The following is a 21545-nucleotide window of genomic DNA, read 5'->3' as shown; positions in this document are numbered from 1 at the left end:
TGAGCCCATTCTCCTGACAGAAAAGGGCATATTCTGGTCTCCACCTCCTTTCCCAAACTCAGGTCAAGAAATTACTGTCACCACAGAGTTGCACCCACTCTGGATCAATCAATCCAGAGTAACAGGTAGACCTATCATAGTGAGGCCTAGAAAACTGGTGTGTAAGGAGGTCATGGTACCAGGCCTAAAGGTTGGTGGGGGAATCCTCGCCAGACTTGGGGATGGCAAAAGGGCAGTTTCTCAGAAAACATGCCCCACAGAAGGGAAGATCCCTTCCTAGGGTCCAGAGACAAATTTAGGCAAGAGTCCTGAACAGAAACAAGGAGTTTCTCAGTATGGTTACTGGCAAAAGGCCCACACCAGACCACTTGTAGCGAGGAAGCAGAAAAGTGCATTGTCTTTACCCCCAGACATACTCCATCTACCCTTTCGTTCATACTCGGGGTGCATATTCAAGAGCGCTGGATGCAGATTAATCGCCCCTGCCTTTTAATCTCTCTGATGTGCTCACAATCAGGGTGATAAAGGGCTGGAATTCTCCCCCCCCCCAATTGGTCTTGTATATGTGGCATTAGGATAGTGAAAGTGACAGAATTTCCTGCAGAGTTTCAGTGAATCTTTCTCTTCATAGTGGCAATTCCCACCTGTGAGGTTTGTGAGAAACAGAGGAATAGAAATTTTCAATCAGAAGGAAAAATCAGGAAATTTGCCTGGACAATTGTGGGGGCCATTCAGGCACAGGTGGACAAAAGTGGACAAAAAGGAACACAGCGCATAGACAACTGTACAGCTGAATGGATTCACACATACACTCATGGGGGCAATATATATACCTGCAGGGATATACACATGTATATACACAAAATATCTCAAATTATACAAAGGCCTAAATACGAACAAGATGCTGTCACGTCATCTCATGGGGCTGGTGGCAGAAAGGGCTGTTGTCACAAAACTCTTTAAAGTTTCTGCACTGTGTAGAATTTACTCCTGAGTAATCTCCCCCTCTGCCCGTATCAGGGAAGCACCCCCCAATAACAACATGATTTTCTACCATGAATTATCTACAGCCAATGCTTGTAACTATCCAGAGACAATGGTAGCTGCAACCGTGCGGTTTAAGCAACCACAAGGTAAAAACGTCATGTCTGAAATCAAAACAACAGCCAGGGGAGTGAGACCCTCTCAGCCAGTCTTTCTTCAGCAAGGTATTGCCAACCTCACCAACTGCCCACTGGGATATCACCTTCCCCCTGGCAACTTCCTGCAAGTGCCCAACCCATCACCCTTCCCCCCCCCCCATAAGCACCTCCTTCCGCTGCCTGGCCAGGAGAGAAATTTGTATTACCCCTGAACTCTGAGAAACTTAGGAAATGCACCGGCCAAAGGAGAAATGCAAAGCGAACTTGAGAAGAAGGCTTGCGTGCCAGGCGTCTTCCCCAAACTCCGTGGTGCCATGTGCGGAGAAATAAAAGTCACCACAGGACTGCAAAGATGGGAAGGATCCAGGAAGGAGACTGAAAACGTTAGCACTGGGTAGGAGGGTCATATGAAGTGTCAATTGGGGTGGGGGTGTTAATCTGGCTTTGGGGTTCAGGAAAACTGAACATTCAGCCACACCCCTAGATCCCCCTATTCTTCTCCCACCTGCCCTAACCAAAGTGTTCCCCCTCTTCCCCTCTGCCCCACATAGACACCCCAGCCTTGGACTTGGTCTCTCTGCTGCTCACTGGCCCAGAACTGCCAGCCCCACCAGACCCATGCTGCTCTCTCCCCCGCTTTCTCTTTCTCATCTGGCTCCCTTATCCTGCACACACCCCACCTGGCTCCCCCCCCCCATCCGCCTCTCCCCCCCTTCTACCCCCCCCATCCTATCCCGGTCACAAGCTGACCTCTTCACCCATCCACCACCACCCCATTTATTCCTCAAGCCCCCCCCCCCGCGTTAATATCTTCCCTTCCACACAATAGCCGCCCTGGGCTGCAAATAATTATTAATAACATCCTTCCTTTCCTCTTCTCTCCCCCCCCCCGCTCCACGGACAAAAGAAGAGTCCAGTTCTCGCTGTCTGTCTCTGCCTCCCCGCTTCGCTCCGGCCATTACACCTCCCTCCCCCCCCCCCAGACACACCGTCCCCCCTCCCTCCCCATCAGCTCTCCGGACCATCCGGACCGCTCCAGCTTCCTTTTTTCCGTTATGCAACTTGCGTTTACTAGGGAGGGAAATTCCATAGGCACATTCTAGCCCCCCCCCCGGAAAAGCAGCCCCCGATTCATCCAAGCAACCCTTGATATTGCAGAGTCTTCTGGGGGGGGGGGTCCAAATAATGCAACACATTAGCAAGCCATAAATGCCCTCTCTGCAAAAAAACAAAAACAACAAAAACACTCCAAAAACCAAATTATAAGCGTCGGTGCCACAACTCCCCCCCCCCATTTCCTCCGGTGCCTTCATTCTATTCCTTCCCCCCCCTCCCTTCTTTCTTCCATCGCCAGAGCATCAAAAGCCGAGCCACCGACACCGAAAGCAAAGCGATATAGGCAGAAAATCCTCTACAGCTTTTCCTCTGTCTTCTGATATTATTTTTATCCATGCAACAATTTTTAAATAAAAAAAAAATTCTTCGCTCATTGCACAAAACCATTCGCAAAAATTACAGCCAGCAAATACCAATTTTTTGCACTTGCCAGAACAGCTTCCCTTTGCAAGGAATTTTTCAAATGCATTTTAAAAGCACCTCGGTATCATTTTTGCATTTTATTTTATTTTCTTTTTAAAAAATTATCGTTTTTATGTAGTACATCTCTCCGTTATTTGCCCCTCTTTCCCATTTTTTTCGCCCCCTTTCCTTCCAAGCTGAGCCACGGCTACCACCAAAAACAAAATGCCAGAGAGGGGGGGGGGAGAAAAGGTCTTGGAACAATTGCGGCTGCCGCGTTGAGAGAGAGAGAAAGGAATAGACTCGCTTGTGTGTGTGTTCTGCTCTGTGTGTGTGCGATACACCAGCTGCTGCATTAAGCATTTTGCAATCAATAAAGAGCGGGTGAGATTTATGCAAAGCGCAGATATTAATATGCAAAGTTTTAAAGATTTTTAAATGGGAGAGAGAGAGAGGGAAGGAGACAGGGAGGAGGAGGCGGGGTGGGGGGGATTGCATAGAGACTGCACCTACCTCTGCTTCCATCGGTGGGCGCAAGCTGACTCCTCCATGCGCGCATGGGTGCAGCCCAGATACACGGGAGCTGAGGGGGAAGCAGGAGCGATGGCTGGAGCGGCGGCCGCAGCAGCAGCAGCAGCAGCAGCAGTCAGAGCGCGAGCCAGGGCGCGCGCCGGATTCTCTCCATCATTTTCGCTCCCCCCTCCCTTCCCCAGTCCCGGCTCCCGTTGCCCGGGCAACGAGAAAGATGCAGCAGCATCAGCACCAGGATGAAAGATGCTCAGGGCAGCAACAGCAGATTGAGGATGGAGCTGGGGCGCGCGGGAAAGGGAGCCCTGATTGGGGTGGGGGAGTCCATGGGAGGGAAGAAATAAGGGGAGCCTCCGAATTTTAGAGGGGGGAAGGGGGGAAGCATCCCAACATTAACATTAAGCCCTCCAACATGATGAAAGAGAAGACTCTTGGAGGGGGGGGGTTGGGAGGAAATACTGAGAGAGTTTTTATCTGGTGCTTGGGGGGAACATGGGGGAAGGGGGCAGTACAGAAAGAAGGGTAAGAATGGTCTGGGGTAGGAAAGGGAAGTGTTATGGTTAGGGCATGAGAAGAGGGTTAGGAAAATTGAGGATAAGTAGGATTGTCAGCTCCAGGTTGGGAAATACCTGGAGATTTTGGGGGTGGATCCTGAGGAGGGACTTCAGTGGGGTATAATGCCATACAGTCCACCTTCCAAAGCAACCATTTTCACCAGGTGAACTAATCTCTGTCATCTGGAGATCAGTTGTAATAGCGGGAGATCTCCAGCCACCACCTGAAGGTTGGCAACCCTAAGGATAAGAACATAAGAAAGGCCCTGCTGGATCAGACCAAGGCCCGTCAAGTCCAGCAGTCTGTTCACACAGTGGCCAACCAGGTGCCTCTAGGAAGCCACAAACAAGACGACTGCAGCAGCAGCATCCTGCCTGCGTTCCACCGCACCCAAAATAATAGGCATGCTCCTCTGATACTAGAGAGAATAGGTATGCAGCATGACTAGTATCCATTCTAACTAACAGCCATTAATACCCCTCTCCTCCATGAATATGTCCACTCCCCTCTTAAAGCCCTCCAAGATAAAGGAGCACTCCAGGATTTAGGATGGGTGTGTGTGATGAAAACCCTTTAGGGCTGAATGGGAGGAAGATCTGTGAACCTGGAGCAGAGTTTGGGGTTGTCCTAGGGTTTAAAGGAGAAGAAAATGGGGGGACGTAGGGAAGGACAGGATTTCCAATGGCTGATAAAGCAGCAAAGATTGCATTTGGGAAGGCTTTGAACCCTGAGCTTACAAAATGAGTGTGTGAATGGTACGAGGGGTGTGTGTGTGTATACACACCTTTCTGGCATGTTAAAGCTGTCCTTTCCTGTTTTCCAACTTTATATATGTGCTGATTATTTGTAAAATTTGGGAGAGTGTTAATGCTCTGTGAAATGCCAGGAATTTTCCTCCGTGCGTTGCTTCCATCTAGTTAGACCTATCTTCTGGAAATGCAAAACATTCTTGGTTACCTTTCACAAAGGAGCCATGACAGAGAACTGGGCAGTCAAGAACAAAACATTCTAAAGTAATAGAAAGACATTAGTCCAAGTACTGAAAAAAATATTCTAGGGTCGTATGCTATATACACTTTACATGAGGGATGCAATATATATAATATTCAGAGAAACTGGAAAGGAAGATTGCATAGAAAAATGTAACACTTTTACACCATGAATTAGCATGATTGTATCTGATCTATTAGATGCAAAATTACAGTGAAAAGTGATTGTAAAGTGAGGCAGATAAAACACAATATAATGAGCAAATATTAAGAATTAAATGTAAAATAATTGCAAATGGTTGTATCAACTGGCTGTTTGGATCTAAGAACATTTTATTACATATCTGGTACAGTGTAAATACTAGATACAAACCACAAAATATCTATAATTTTGTATTATTACATTAACGAACATTTAAAAAGAATCTTATAACCGAAAACAATTATGAGGAGTCCATGCAGTATATATTCTCAACTAATGGTGCTACAATTTATAAAAATCAGAAAGATTTCTGTTCATGAACTCTTGTAAGCAGCACAACAATCATAGACATGAAAGAATATTTAATTAAAATATGCAAAACTGTGAAATATTTAAAATAAATACTTACTATTAATTGTATTACTTGCCAACAGTTATAAAGCTTTGCTGCCTACATCAAGTGTTTTATGCAATAAGTTAATTGTACTTGATATGAAAAGCACTTAAATTACATGCTTCTGCATTCCAGTTAGAGTTCTTATATGGAAAATAGCCATGTCATTCATGTGAACATTTGGAACATTTTGAGTATTGTATAAAATATATATTTGCAACAAAATGTTTAGTTGTTCCATTTGCAATGATAACAATACAAACTGTAAATATAAAGTATGTATCATCAACACAAAGAAAAATAAAATACAAGAAATATCAAGAAAGAATATAATCAGTAAAATGACTACTCAGTAGGGGAAATGATATGGGAAGAAAGGATTTTCTGTTTAACATGCAAAAAATATGTAAAACTTATTAAAAATAAGCATTATATGTAAAATAAATGAATACTATAAGACACTTGAAAATTATCATTAAGGGTCAATAGAATATATGTGATATCCCTCTCAAAATATTAAAATCATATGTAAAAGCAACTGGAGATTTTGCATATGATGAATACAAACAATGAATAACCAAATGGCAGTGCTGAAAAGTATAAAGTATTGTGGATAATGTGTAATTTAAGAACATGCTTTGCCATCACAGCAGTATAAACTTTGCATATTTAAAGATGAGAACTTTGCACGTCATATTTAAAGATGTCTGAATAGTTCTCAATTGGCATCTTATATGTAAAAGAATTAAGAACACTGGGACACAGACCAGCCCATTTTTAAATGCCTACTGGAAATTACTAGTTTTTAATGTGATAAACATAGAAAGAATTAATATGATAATATGCAAAAGTATTATTCTCTGTATTCGGTGTTAATCAGTTTTCAGTTGTAGAGAGATGTATTACCAGTACTGATTCAATAAGACTATTGTGTTCAACAATACAGAATATTCTGTACAACACAGAAATAAAATAATCTTCAATCCAACCCTGAAATGTAAAGAATGATCTGTATAGAGGAAGGCCAAATTATGCAAAACTGGCTATCTAACATTTAGCCTCCAAATACATTGTGAAATACCAATGTTAAATAATTGAAACAGTATGTAAAGCCACTAATTTGGGATTAACTTTCTAAGGAAATATATGCTGAAACTCTGTTTTACATTAAATATATTAAGGATGTATTCAACCCTGATAAATAATATTTTTAGAAGAAGAAAAATTGCTGTGGTTTAGTTAGAAATTATTTTTTTCTTTGTAATGCATAAGTTATTTGGTTAAAAATATACTGAGAATTAAACCTATCTCACCGTAGGTGTGGGGTTGGATTGTGATATTTTGCTTGTCCAAGAGCTGAGTTTCTTGGGCTTCATATATCTGGAGTTCTATATATGAACGTTCATATATCTGGAGTTATATATATAAAAAAATTACAATGTCTATTTCCGTAAATATGGTCTTGGGTACTAGGAATTAATTCTGATAAGCCAAATATTTAAAGTTATCAGATATGTACACATCATTCACCGTGACTTCAAACTTCTGTATGCATTCAACCGTTAGCATTTTGCGTTTTTTTACACAGTGCATCATTGCCTACACAAATTGTTAAGATCGTTCATGAGCAATCCATATTTAGTACCATGTATGTTGACTAGAAAACATATCTAGAAAATACAGAATAATGTTATTTTGTAATAATGTTATTTAATGTATTTTTAAAGCATTTTAATTTGCTTTTCTCCTCTCAGATAAAACAATTTTTTCACATCGAAGCCTGAAAATTGCTTGTTCCAGGGTGATCCTTATTTACATACAACATGAATTCAATATTCTGTGCAAAAGGGAAATCGAAAATGCCTTGTACAATAAAAATAATCTGAAATTCCTCTTGAAGATAAAATTAAATCGCAAATGGAAACACCATTAGAGAATGAAGGTGCTTCAGTTAAATATTTTAGAAACAGAAAAGCAAAAAAGGAAGAACTGTTGCCTTAAGTGCATAGAAGTCTGGAATGGGTAATTATTTCCTTAGGTCTCCAAAGAATCATTTTTCTTCCGATGCTACAGGTTGCTGCACATGGCAATTAAAAACAATTCCTGAGCTGTACATATTGAGGATTCTAGACACCATACCCAGTGGGTTTTATTTTATGTTACATGGAACACCGGCAAGCGAAGGACAAGGCGTGGAATTTTCGTTCAGTGGAAAAATACTGATTCTATTAGTTCCCAAGGAGAGGGGGGGGGGAACCCTGTTGTGTGCCACAGCTCAAGATCACAGCCTGGAAGCATCATCAAGAGAGGCACACCAAATTTTACTAGAAAGTAGACCCCTCCACTCCAAAACAAGTAACCCCCCCCCACAATTAATTGATTAACCAGATCCACAATTCATTAACTGGAGACCACATGCTCAGTAGCCCCTTACAAATGTGTAATGAGTTTTTCCATAGGAACAGAGTTGCTCCTTATACATAGCTGTTAATTCAACCTCACTTTCTCGGCTCGGCTGGCACTCTCAACTCATAGTCGACATGCCTGACCCTTTGCGTGTCATTATAGATCATGTCCCTGACCACAAAGGTTTAGAGTCCATGCCTGCAAAAAAAAAAAAAATGGTGGGTTGCGTCCAGAGATACCAATGTCCAGACATTATTTTGCACGCCTTTGATTTGACACAGCTACAACAATGTCATTAAAACCTCACTATGCATTTCCAATTAACTTGACACCAACACAGCATGTCCCATTTTCTCCTCCCCTTGCTCTTGAGTTACCAGGATTCTCATCAAGAACCATTTGGATGCAAGAGTGGAATTATATTTTGCTTAAATTGTATAATTTGTAAATTAAAAGTGATGACGTCCCGCCCGAAAATATTAAGAGGTTTCAGACAGCTGTAGGAAAAGCTAAGGAAAACACTTAAAAAAAAAAAAACGTTTCAAGGAAGCCTATTTGTTAGTGTGTTGGATTATATCTTCTGTAACACACAGCACTGACAGGCACACGTATCTCATGAACAAATGCTGAGGGATTGGGGGTGGGGAAATAACAGAAAGTGATGCTTTTCCCAGGATCAAACGCAGGAAACAAGGAGGGGGGAAAGCCATCCTAATGGAAAACTGACCCCAGCCGCTTAAAAAAAAGAAAGAATTCTGACTTGCAAAAAGATTGGTGTGGGATTGTTCTCAATGACACTTAGTAAAAAAAGAGAGGTGGTTTTGTTTATATGTTAAATGCTGTTTTAATGTTTGCTACCTTGGGGACCCTATTTGGGTAGAAAGGCACCATTAAAATGTTTCAAATAAATAAATATTAAACCCATGCATTCCTTGAACAACGCTGTGACTCGAATCAGCAGCCACAGAGAAGGGATCATACGAAAGCTGGAGGACTGGGCCGAAAAACCGATCACCAGGTATTTCTGGCCGGTAAAGTAGGATGAGCCTGAAAGGGATTGTTAGGGACGTTCCAAATGTTAATGACAGAGGACACTGTGCACATGAAAATGAGGTTCAGGCCCAAAATGAATGCTTCGTTATGGAATTCTGCTTTGTGTAGAAGCAGCCAGATGTGACTAGAGACATGTTACACAGGAATCCATGATTCTGGCTCCGAGCCACAAAACCTCACTTCCCGACAGAAGGCAGAAATCCCAATGCCTCCCACCTCGAGCACATTGTCATTCCCTGGTCAACAACTGGTTTTGCTGGAGGGCCGTTTTCAGTCAAGAGTAGGCAGGAGAAAAGACAAGGCCTTGGTCCTGAAAACAGCAAAGCAGCAAACCCCATTGCCTGAGCTGCTTTCCTGTTTCGCCTCCGGGTTCCCAAGCTGAAGGGCCAAGAGGGAGCCCCACGCTGCTCAACAGCCACCAGTTGCTGAGCTCTACGAGGATATTTCCTCCAACGCCACCATTTCACACAAGAAAACAAGGAGACTCATGTTTTTTTTTTATGTCAAGGTGGGCTTCGAGTCGGAAACTAGCAAAGCTTCTTCACTAAAGTGTAGAGGCGCCCCCTACTGAAGGAATAGGGAAGGTTGGCTTCAAAATACCTCCCTCCAGCCCAAGAGATATATGCAAACATTTGTTAGAACATGTCCGTTTCCATACCCTCTAGGTCCTGCCTAGAGTAAGGATGAGGCATGCAACTGAAAGGGAAGACAGAATGGTTAAAAAAGCAGGTCGAGGTCAGTTCCCAGAAGGTGTACACTCCAATTGTCCCTGTTTACCAGGGACAGTCCTTATTTTCTAGTTTCATAGGGTAACTGTGTTGGTCTGCAGTAGAACAGCTAGATTCGAGGAAAAACAAAATTTTCAGGGAATAAGCTTTCCAACAGTCGAAGCTCCCTGGCAAAAGCTTATCCCCTGAAAATCTTGTTGATCTCTAAGGTGCTCGTGGACTCGAATCTAGCTGTCCCTTATTTTTTTGTCAACTTGTACTGCCTCTCTTTTGGGGGAGGCCTCTTTTTACGTTATTCACGAGTTGCCAGAGTCGTAATTCTTTAGAGTTTGACACCTTCCCCTGGGACTTCTGATTTCTGTCTCTACACTCGCATAGACATTAAAGTACATTTCATATAAAGTTTGTTCTAAAGCGTCAAAAAGTGATTGTAGGGCAATTACGGTTTTCGAGTGAATCGTTAATCTCAAGAACAAATAGCTTTTAACTAGTGTCGTATGGACTACCGCTGATGACAGCCGAGAGAACAGAGCTTTCAGGAATGCAATAAGCAGCAGAGATCAGGCGGGAATCCTCAGCTGGAGAACAGGGGTGTCACACTCCTGTTCCTGTTGTCACCTATGGAATGTTGGTGAGCAGCCCAATAAGGAAACAGGGCTGGTACAAGGTATTTTGTCACCCCAAGCAAGGGAGAGCTCTTAATATGCTGGGCTGACACAGCTGGGGGCCTGATCCGAGCCAAGTTTCTGCAGCAACATTGCATTTGATGGACTCGGACTCGACCATCATCACCAGGGACCCAAGAAGTGATGCCATCTGCTGATAGCCAAGGAAGGTTGGTTTCTGATTTCTCAGGCCCTTGGTTGGACAATGCCCAAGCCCCCATTCTGCCCAGCCCCAGGACACCCCTCATGCCCTCCTTTCCACCCTCATACCTGCATGCCCACCACCTGTCCATGCGTCCTTCTCCCACTTTCACACCTTCCCAGGGCCCATGCTCAGTCGCCTCCACGCTCTGGGTGCCATTTCCCCAACCACAGGGCCCAGTGTGTGTGCAGCAGGGGGTGCTGCTGCTGCCCCTGCCACCAAGAGTTCCACCACTGGGAACCACTCCCATGACCTTCCTCAATGACAGTGGGCAGTTGGGAGCACGGGTACAGACAGATGGCAAGGAAGGTGCGTGGGTAAGGGGCAGGGGCGGTGGGCCCCACCAGACGTCCTGGGCCCTGGCAGCTGCCCCACCTCAGGGTATGCTAATGCCAGCCCTGTGGTCAGACGTGAACCGAGTCTCTGTGGTGCATCAGCACCTTCCACACTGTGCCATCCCAAGCAGTTTGCTGATAGTTTTGACTATAAGCTAGAGATAAAGAGAGGAGCAGGAAACTGGCACAAGGAACCAGGAAAGCACGTGGAGAGTCAAGGAGGCACAGTGGGGGTGGGGGGGAGGTCATGCCAGGGCGGCACCTGGATGTTTTTTTGTTGCACAAAGTCTGCTGTAATTGAACTGCTGTAATTTTTTACCTTTTTAAATAAATGACACATGTGTTTTTACTGGCTTATGCTGTACTAATAAATCTGAATCTGAAAAAGTCCGCTAACAGGAAAGGGAAGGAAGGTAGGTACCCGGAGGTGCAGGAAGTAGTCCAGGAGGAAAGGAGCAAATCACAGAGGCTGCAAAGTTTGTTGGGTCCAAAACGACACCGAAGGCTCAAGAGGAGGAAGACCCAAATCTTTGCACAAAGCGAGGAATGCCATGATCACTTGGTGGTGGAAAGTGCTGTCAAATCACGGCCGACTTATGGCGACCCCATAGGGTTTTTCAAGGCTAGAGATGTTCAGGGTGGTTTGCCATTGCCTGCCTCTGCATAGCAACTAGGGTTGCCAACCTCCAGGTGGCGGCTGGAGATCTCCCACTATTACAACTTAACTCCAGGCAACAGAGGTCAGATCACCTGGAGAAAATGGCTGCTTTGGAAGGTGGATTCTGTGGCCCTTGTACCTCATTGAAATCCCTCCCCTCTCCAAACCCCGCCCTCCTCAGGCATCACCCCCAAAATCTCCAGGTATTTCTCAATCTGGGGCTGGCAACCCTAGTAGCAACCCTGGTCTTCCTCAGAGGTCTCCCAATAAGTACTAGCTTCTTAGAGTGGATGAAATCAGGCTAGCTGGGCCATCCAGGTCAGGGTGCCTTGATGATATGCTAAGAAGAGAGAAGAGAAGAAGAGTTGGTTTTTATATGCTGACTTTCTCTACCACTTAAGGAAGAATCAATCCATCTTACAACCACCTTCCCTTCCCCTCCCCACAACAGACACCCTGTGAGGTAAGTGGGGCTGAGAAAGTTAAAAGAGAGCTGTGACTAGCCCAAAGTCATCCAGCTGGCTTCATGTAGAGGAGTGGGGAAACCAACCCGGTTCATACCAGATTAGAGACAATTGCTCCTAATCACCGCTCTTAACCACTACACCACGCTGGATCTCAAAATAAGCTAATCTCAATAAACAAATGTGATTCTTTGGGGTGCTGATAAATCCTAAATACCCATCTTCCCAAAGAATCATAAAATGCTGAATTCTGTTACTGGAGCTGCAGGGTGGGATTACATGCCTTTGGGTTGTTCTGTATTTGAAGATGCATCACACTAAACCAAGGTCCTTAGCAGTTTTCCAGTTGGCCCTGTGTATTACCTCTAATCTTTACTCACAGTGGGTAGCCGCGTTAGTCTGTTTGCAGTAGTCAAAAAGGGCAAGAGTCCAGTAGCACCTTAAAGACTAACAAAAATATTTTCTGGTAGGGTATGAGTAGGGTATGAGCTTTTGTGAGCCACAGCTCACTTCTTCTGAAGAAGTGAGCTGTGGCTCACGAAAGCTCATACCCTACCAGAAAATATTTTTGTTAGTCTTTAAGGTGCTACTGGACTCTTGCCCTTTTTGACTAATCTTTACTGTTAGCTTCAAAGGAGTTTTTTTTTTTAGATCATACTTTTTTTTTAGATCATACTTTGTAATTTGCTTGCTGTTTTGACTGAATAGCTCTCATCATATTTGTTATCTGCCTTGAGCCCAAGTGAGAAAAGCGGGCTATAAATGAAGCTAATAATAAATAGTAATTCACTAAGGGTGGTCCCTGCTTTCAGGCCTTTGAGAGAGATTTGGGGGGTGCCATTTTAAAAAAGATATGAGTGTGCACATGTGTATGCTAGATGCTCAATTTCCCCTTGCATCCTTCCCACCAGTAACAGCTGTTGTTACTGAGTTGCAGTTGTTGTGTAAGAGAGCCAGCGTGGTGTAGTGGTTAGGAGCGGTGGACTCTAATCTGGAGAACCAGGTTTGATTCCCCACTCCTCCACATGTAGCCAGCTGGGTCACCTTGGGCCAGTCACAAGCTCTCTTCAAGCTCTCTCAACCTCACCTACCTCACAAGGTGTCTGTTGTGGGGAGGGGAAGGAGATTGTAAACTGGTTTGATTCTCCTTAAAAGGTAGAGAAAATCGGCATATAAAAACCAACTCTTCTTCTATTGTGAGATCTATAAAAAAACCTTAAACAAACAAACAAATAAATACAGCCCAAGCTATCCTGATCTCATCAGATCTCTTCACCATGAGCAACAAAGGAAGGTGGTGCGCTGGTTTGAGAACAGGGAAATTATAAGGACACAGGAATGTCCCTAATTTAACAAGTGGGGTATTGGAAGTAGTGTCAGAATCAGGCGTTTACCTGTAACATCCCATAAGCAAACACGCTCAGGCAGGTGATCCTGAAGCAGTATACTTTATGAGGAGCAAAAAGGTAAATATAAGAACTGACTGTATAGAAACAGATGAAGGCTGCTAATGACCACAACAGGGAAAACTCTAGCTTAAAAGCACTTTAGCCACTCAAGGAAAACACAGTGAGGTAAACCCGAGATAAGAATTCTCATGAAGCGTAGACCAAACAACTAGGCAGTTGCAGGAAGGGAAGTATACACAATATTTACGGGCATGGGAACCAAGGTCGCTTAACATGGAGCCAGAGCCAGGCTAGAACCAGCAATGGTCTGACAGAGTCATGTCAAGGGAACAGGCCTGAACCTGTAAAGGCCTGACATTCTGCCCCCCCTAGGGGCCTCCCTCACTATCTTCAGCCAGAAGAGGCTTGTGGGGGTAGGCTTCATGGAACTGACAAACTAATCGGGGAGCTGCTACATTGTGTTCGGCCACCCATTCATCATGGCCCGGACCTAGATGTTTCCAACGTACTAGATAGTAGAGCGCCCCCCTCTGAATGCGAGAATTGAGAATCTTGGACACTTCAAAATGTTCTCCCCCCCTCCACCAACACGGGGACCTCGGGAGAGGGCTCAGGATACCACTCAGGAGCGAGTACATGTTGTTTCAAAAGACTGACATGGAATACTGGATGGATCCCTCTTAGGGACTTAGGAAGGGTGAGTTCCACCGTGACGTCATTGATGAGCCGTGAAATTGGGAAAGGTCCCAAGTATTTTTCACTGAAATTCTTACAGGGACGCAAGGAGCGCAGGTTCTTTGTGGATAGGTACACCTGGTCCCCCACCTTCATGTCCCACCCTGGGGTGCGGTGTTTGTCTGCTTGTGCTTTGTATTTTCTTTTGGCCTGCTCTAAATTCTCCTGTAGCCAGGGCCAGGTACTTTCATGACCCCAACCCAATCAGCCACTTCGGTGTTGTCTACCTCCCGTCATATCCACATTACCAAAAGGTCCAAATTCTTTCCCATACACCACCTGGAACGGGCTAAAACCTGTGGGCTGATGTGAGGCATTGTTGTAGGCATACTCTGCAAAAGGTAATAATTCTACCCAATCATCTTGATGGTAATTGACATAGCAACGCAAATAACACTCTAATACCGAATTGACACGTTCTGTTTATCCGTCAGTTTGGGGGTGATATGCACTCGACAATCCCTGTTCAACCCCCACCAACCTCAAGAAGGCTCTCCAAAACTTAGCCACAAATTGAACCCCGCAGTCGTAAATTATCTTATGCGGGAACGAGCGATATTTGAAAACATGTGACACAAACATTTTTGCCAATTTTTGGGCTGTAGGCAGTCCCGCACAGGGGACTAAATGCACTTGTTTAGAGAAAAGGTCCGTAACCACCCACAGTTCCGTTTCCCCCCGGCTAGGAGGAAGATCAGTGATAAAGTCCATGGCAATGACTTCCCAGGGAGCTGAAGGCGTTTCTAACAGCTTTAAGAGTCCAGGCGGCTTCCCCACTACCCTCTTGGCTGTCGCACATGTAGGACAGCTGCGAATAAAAGAGTCCAAGTCCGTTCTCATCCCCGGCCACCAGAATTGTCTGCGTACCAAATGCAGGGTTTTAATGAACCTGAAATGCCCTGCTACTTTGGAGCCGTGGCCCCGATCCATCACCTCTCTCCGCAAGGTGTCTGGAACATACAGTTTGGTTTCCTTAAACCAAAACTTCCCCCGCAGAGTCAGTTTGTCTGGTAGTTCATTGGCATCTCATTCCGTTTGGTAGGCTTCCACTAAGCCTTTTTTAAAAGTATCTGGTAGCCCCTCCAAGGGGGGAGACTCTTGGGTAGAGTTTTACCGGACTGGGTAAAAAACCTCTGGGTAAAAAACCTCTGGGGCGGGAGCTTTCAGTATTTGGGAGCGCGTCTGGACTGCCAAACTCGACATCACCCCTCGCTGCTCGGGGGTGAAGAGCGAGTCTGTAGGGCACTCCTCCTTGCTTTGATATTGGGGTAGCCGGGAAAGCACGTCCGCCAAGTGGTTTTGCTTTCCCAGAACATGCTTTAACACAAACCGAAACTTAGAAAAGAATTCTGCCCAGCGCACCTGTTTAGCAGTGAGTTTGCGTGACCCTTTTAATGCCTCCAAATTTTTGTGATCTGTCCATACCTCAAACGGAAACTCAGCCCCCTCTAAGAAATGTCTCCACACCGTGAGGGCATGTTTAACCGCGGCCGCCTCTTTCCCCCAAATGGGCCAATTCAATTCAGATGCCAAGAACCTTTTAGAAAAGTACGCACAGGGCTGGAGCTGTCCCGCTTCCCCCTGTTGCAACAGAGCCCCCCCATAGCTACATCGGAGGCATCTACTTGAACAACAAATGGTTTTTCGCAGTCAGGGTGTTTGAGTATGGGCTCGGAAGTGAACAGTCTTTTCAGGGTGTCGAATGCATGCTGACAGTCTGGCGTCCAAGCCAGGCGGGAGGAGTGCAAGAGTGCCATACTCCCCTTCCCCTTAGTCTTTAGCAGATCTGTTAAGGGCAGAGCCACCTTCGCAAAATTGTTGAGAAAACCCCTGTAGAAATTTGCGAAGCCGAGAAACTGTTGAAGTTGTTTGCAAGTTGTGGGGGGTTCCCATTCTAACACTGCCCGCACCTTTTCAGGATCCATGGCCAAACCCCTGGGCGAAACCACATACCCCAAGAAAGTCCGTTTATCTTGGTGAAACTCACACTTAGACAACTTGGCAAACAAATTATTGTCTCTGAGACGTCTCAGGACCTCTTTGACCAACTTCACATGTTCCTCTCGAGTTTTAGTATAAATCAAAATGTCATCTAGGTAGACAATAACTCCTTTAAACAACAAGTCATGTGTGTGTGTGTGTGAAGCAAGTCATGTAGTACTTCATTAATCATTTGCATGAAGACACTGGGAGCCCCACTTAACCCGAAAGGCATGACCAGATATTCAAACATTCCCAAACAACTGGAAAAGACTGTCTTCCATTCGTCCCCTTTACGAATCCGTACTTGGTAATAAGCTTCGACCAAGTCCAATTTGGTAAAAATGTGCCCCTCTTTCAGTTGGCTGAGTAAGTCAGGAATCAATGGAAGGGGATAGGCATTCGTTTGGGTAACTGCATTGAGTCTGCGAAAGTCAATACACAACCGAAGATCCCCTGTGTTTTTCCGCACAAAAAACGAAGGGGCTGAACAGGGGGCCGACGAAGGGCGGATGAACCCACGGGCTAGATTCTTGTCCAGAAATTCTCTGAGAACGGTTTTCTCTTTAGGACTCATTGGATAAACCATGTTGGAAAGGCAGGATTAGCAGCCTAATGTCAGAATCAGGCATTTACCTGTAGCATCCCATAAGCAAACATGCTCAGGCAGGTGATCCTGAAGCAGTATACTTTATGAGGAGCAAAAAGGTAAATATAAAAACTGACTGTATAGAAACAGATGAAGGCTGCTAATGACCACAACAGGGAAAACTCTAGCTTAAAAGCACTTTAGCCACTCAGGGAAAACACAGTGAGGTAAACCCGAGATAAGAATTCTCATGAAGCGTAGACCAAACAACTAAGCAGCTGCAGGAAGGGAAGTATACACAGTATTTACAGGCATGGGAACCAAGGTTGCTTGACACGGAGCCAGAGCCAGGCTAGAACCAGCAATGGTCTGACAGAGTCATGTCAAGGGAACATGCCTGAACCAGCAAAGGCCTGACAAGTAGGATTGCCAGCTCTGGGTTGGGGAAATACTTGGAGTTTTTGTGGGTGGAGCCTGGGAAGGAGCCTCACCAGGGTATAATGCGATATAGTCCACCCTCCAAAGCAGCCATTTCCTCCAGGGGAAGTGATCTCTGTTGCCTAGAGATCAGTTGTAATAGTGGGAAATCTCTAGGCCCCACCTGGAGGCTGGAGGGTATCACGGCCTGCTGTTTTACCAGTGCTTCTCTGCAAAATCAGTTCAATGATACAATCCACAAGAGGCCAGGTAAAGGCTGATTAAGTTACAAACTTATTACATACAGACCTGCACAAATAAGAAAAGAGAAACCAGTTTTGTCGCCTTTGGTTTTAACGCATAGGAATGTACAAGCAGCCGTGCTGGATCATCTATTTCTATGGTTCATCTATTTCAGCAACCTGTTCCACACAGTGGCCCCCCCAGATGTCCCTCAAAGGCCTCCTGTGGTTTCCCTGTCACCAGTCCCACTGTTTTAAGAATAACTGCCTTTGAACATGGAGGTTTGTATTCAGTCATTGCGGCTGTCAGCCATCAACAGACCATAAGTGTGTCCAATTCCCTTTGCCCCTAAATTAGGGGCCATCATAATGTCCTGAGGCAGGGAATCCTACAAGTTAATGTAACTCAGGACTCTTATTTTGAATATTTAGCACTCAGAAATGTTGTGAGGCCCTGGGCAGAAGGCCAAAGAAATGCAGGCCCCACATGGAGGGGCCTTTATGATATAGAGTCATATGGGGGGAAAGAGGCTAGCCAATGAGGCAATGAGAGCTGGAAAGAAAGACTAATAAATATGGGCATTCCAGGAGAATTCATCATACAGAGCTGCATGCTTGTGGGCTGATTGCATTCCCCCTTCCCGTCTCTCTGGAGTGGGGTTGCTAGGTTCCCCCTGGCCACTGGCAGGGTTTGGGGGAGTAGGGGTTGCCAGATCCAGGCTGGGAAATTGCTGGAGATTTGGGAGTGGAGCCCGGGGAGGGTAGGGACGTCAGTAGGGTGCAATGCCACAGAGTCCCCCCCTCCAAAGCATCAATTTTCTCCAGGGAAACTGATCTCTGTAGTCTGGAGATGAGCTGTAGATGAACTGCCAGGCTGGAGATGAACTGCCAGGTAGTAGCAGGAGATCTCCTGCTAATTCAACTGATCTCCAGCCGATAGAGATCAGATCACCTGGAGAAAAATGGCCGCTTTGGTAATTGAACTCTATGGCATTGAAGTCCCTCCCCTCCCCAAACCCCACCCTCCTCAGGCTCCACCCCAAAAACCTCCCACCGGTGGTGAAGAGGGACCTGGCAACTCTAGGTTACAACCACAAAACTGCTGCCACAGGAGGTGGAACCACATACACAAAGGAAGCCCGAGCGCTGGGGAGAAGAGTGGTAAAGAGGAATGAGAGAATAAAACCAATGTCGTGGTGGCAGCTGCCACTGGAACAACAGTATTTTAATCTGCCCTGCCCATCAGATCTCCAGGGGCCAATCAGAAGCCATGCTAGGCAAGTGCCCAACCTGGCCCCACCCACTTTCTAAGAGCACTTGTTGAGCACCAGAAAAGAAGAAGAAAAGTAGGTTTTTATTCCCCACTTTTCTCTACCTTTAAGGAGACTCAAACTGGCTTACAATCACCTTCCCTTCCTCTCCCCACTACAGACACCTTGTGAGGTAGGTGGGGCTGAGAGAGTTCAGAGAGAACTGTGACTGGCTCAAGGTCCCCCGGCAGGCTTCAAGTGGAGGAGTGGGGAAACCCAGATTAGAGTCTGCTGCTCGTGTGGTGGAGTGGGGAATCAAACATGGTTCTCCAGATTAGAGTCCACTGCCCTTAACCACTACACCATGCTGGTGTAGTGTTGGTGGGCACCATGGCACCCATGGGCACCATGTTGGAGATCCTGCTCTAAGACCTGCTCAAGCACATCGAAAGAGTGAGTGAGGAAGGGAAGAATGCCTGTATCTCTCCGTCTGCATTGCTAGCTACACACAGTGGAACAGGAACCACATTTCTCAGTCTGTTGCAGGCAAGCCAGCCATGACACACTTGGGTCTGAGCCCTTGCCAGCTGTGAATTGCTGGCAGAGTGAAAGCCTTGTGATCTATTGCCCACCACTCAGTGGAGAAAGGGAGAAAGGGAACAGAAACAAAGCCAGCATGGGGAATAATGGAAGACAACGCACAGAACGGAGAGATGGGTAGCGCTGAGAGACCTGTGGGGTGGACAGCGAAGAGATGAGGGTGCAGACCACTCGGCCGTGGTGTGGAGATGACAGAGTTCCACAGTTGCAAAGAGAAAATGGGGGGTTGGCTTGGGATGCAGAGAACCCTCTGGGATGTGAAAAAAAACCAAGGGAAGCAGAGGTAAGAGTTTAGAGACATTTGGCATTGCAGGGAATGTGCTATGGTGTGCCAAAGGGGAAAGACAGACAGATGCGGGTGGGAAATAAAGAAGTAGGGCAACAAAGATGCGAGTTCCAGAGAACAATTGGGGGGGGGGCAGAGAAAAGAGAGCGGGGTGCATGCTAGCCAAGCCGAGAGGAAAGGAGATTAACAGAGAATGGGTTAAATCAATTAAAGTGTTAGTTTCTGACAGTTAACACAGCTGCTCTCTTGAGCTCATCACTAGACCGAAGAGGTGTTTAAGGTGTTCCCTTTTAGGTTGGGCAAGAAACCCGCCAAATTAAACTCTCCCATGCTCCAAAATCAGACCGTAGCCCCTTTCCCAGTCCTTCGGATTAATTTGCATCCTTTTTGGTTCAGAAGTGGCAAAGCAGTTAGAACGCAACAAGACAAGGCGTGTATGGAAATGTTTTCCTTCGATCCAGGGAATGCTCAGGAGATTTGTATTATTATTGTTCATCAGTGAAACATTATTGATTTACAATTGGGGAAATGACATTTATTTAGGGGGTCTTGGATAGGAAACTGGATAGATTCAGATTAGGGGAGCCACCTGCTGGCCATGCTGGCAAAGAGCAAATGCTGGCAACTTGCTTCTTCCGCAGCAGAAAGTGAAAAAGGGCTGACAGAATGGGGTAGGGAGGGGAAAGGCAGCAGGTTATAGAATCAAAGAATCATACAGTTGGGCCACACAGGCCATCTAGCCCAGCCCCCTGTTCAATGCAGGATCAGCCTAGAGTATCCCTGACAATTGTTCTTCCAGTCAGTGCTTGAAGACTGCTGGAGAAGGGGAGCTCACCACCTCCCTAGGCAGCCGATTTTATGATTGTGTGTGTGAATTGTGCTTGTTAATGGAAATTGTATGCAGCTTTCCTCCTGGGGCCAAAGGTTTAAATTCCACCTTCCACCATGCTGGAGAACCAACAGCAGCCTGTACCCTTTAGGGGACGGCATAAAGCACAGAGGTCAGGCATACAAAAGTGAAATCTCCAGTAGCAGATGCTGGGAAAGGCCTTTGCCCAACAACTGTCACTAGTTGGGGCAGACAGTACTGGGTCAGATAGACCATACTCTGATGCAATCATTAGGGAGTTTTCTTCTGTCTTCTGAAGGGTATAAATCCAGATGGTCTGCTCATGGCCACATACATACAAGGATTTAAAAACCCCAACAGAATCACAACTTGTGATTTTTTACTTTATATAACCCATCTTGCAAAACCTCCGAACCTGATAAGCTTAGTTAGGAAACCAGCCCAGAACCTTTCAACTGTTCAGTGAATGAAACAGTTTGCAATCCATCTCCTCCGTGGGAGGGGCACACCATCAACTTGGCTGGGTTAAATAGACAGGGAGGGCAGACCTGGGACAGAGGGAACCTGAAGGCCAGGCAGCTCTGAGGGCAAGTGAGCACTGTTAAATAAGGAAACACAATGAGCAAATTGTTGCTTGCCTAAGCAATTAAAGATGCAGTTTTGCCTCCATTCCATCTGCCTCACCTGTTAAACTCAAAGAGCAGTCATTCCCGGCACAACCGAGAAACGACCAAAATGCAGAGTTCTAGATTTCTAATTGTTACTTTTGCTCAAAAATTGAGCGAGTAAATTATAAAATCCGCATTACAGCTCCATCTACAATTTTGGATTAAAATCTGACTAGGAAACAGCCTACACTGACTTCTTCAGAATTTTCCAACATTGTTACCTCATCCCGTTCTTCTAGCCATGGCGGTTTCTGAGGAAAGAAGGCAGGCAACCAACAGCTTAAGATAATTGTCCCACGCAGATATAGCTTGCCCAAAGGAAAACCAGGCTGTGATATTTTATTCCAAGAATGCTTTGCCAGCTTGTCCCTTCTCCTGTTCACGGAACTACAAACTCGTGTCCTTCGAGACTCCCAGACTTCAAAAAGTCCTGATTAATCGGTGGTGCATGATATTCTGAGGCTATAGAGGCCATGTATTTTGTTTGTATGGCAAGGCTAGCTCCAGATTTCGGGTGTAAGTTTGTGTATATAGGATGAAGGGTAACTTACCCTATAGGGCTTGAATATGCCTACACCCTGGCTTCTTCCCTGAGCACTCCCTCTCAGCAGAAACAGTAGATTGCTCCAGAAGCTCTTGCTTCAAAGTATTACATCTGAACTTCATGATGAGAAAAGCTA

The 21545-nt window shown here is 45.5% G+C and overlaps 1 protein-coding gene across 1 annotated transcript in view; it reads right to left on the bottom strand.

Annotated features, from left to right (window-relative positions):
• The window catches only part of POU2F2 (POU class 2 homeobox 2), a 132502-nt gene extending 129258 nt beyond the window's left edge, over positions 1-3244 (bottom strand). Inside the window, exon 1 of the mRNA XM_056847516.1 lies at positions 3174-3244. The gene's annotated coding sequence lies outside the window, so the exon portion shown is untranslated. The remainder of the gene's footprint in view (positions 1-3173) is intronic.
• Between the last annotated feature and the right edge of the window lie 18301 nt (positions 3245-21545).

The sequence above is a fragment of the Euleptes europaea genome, chromosome 3 (assembly GCF_029931775.1).
Source record: "Euleptes europaea isolate rEulEur1 chromosome 3, rEulEur1.hap1, whole genome shotgun sequence".
Lineage (NCBI taxonomy): Eukaryota > Metazoa > Chordata > Lepidosauria > Squamata > Sphaerodactylidae > Euleptes > Euleptes europaea.
The sequence above is the reverse complement of the archived record's forward strand: the minus strand, read 5'-3'. Positions and strand labels throughout refer to the sequence as shown.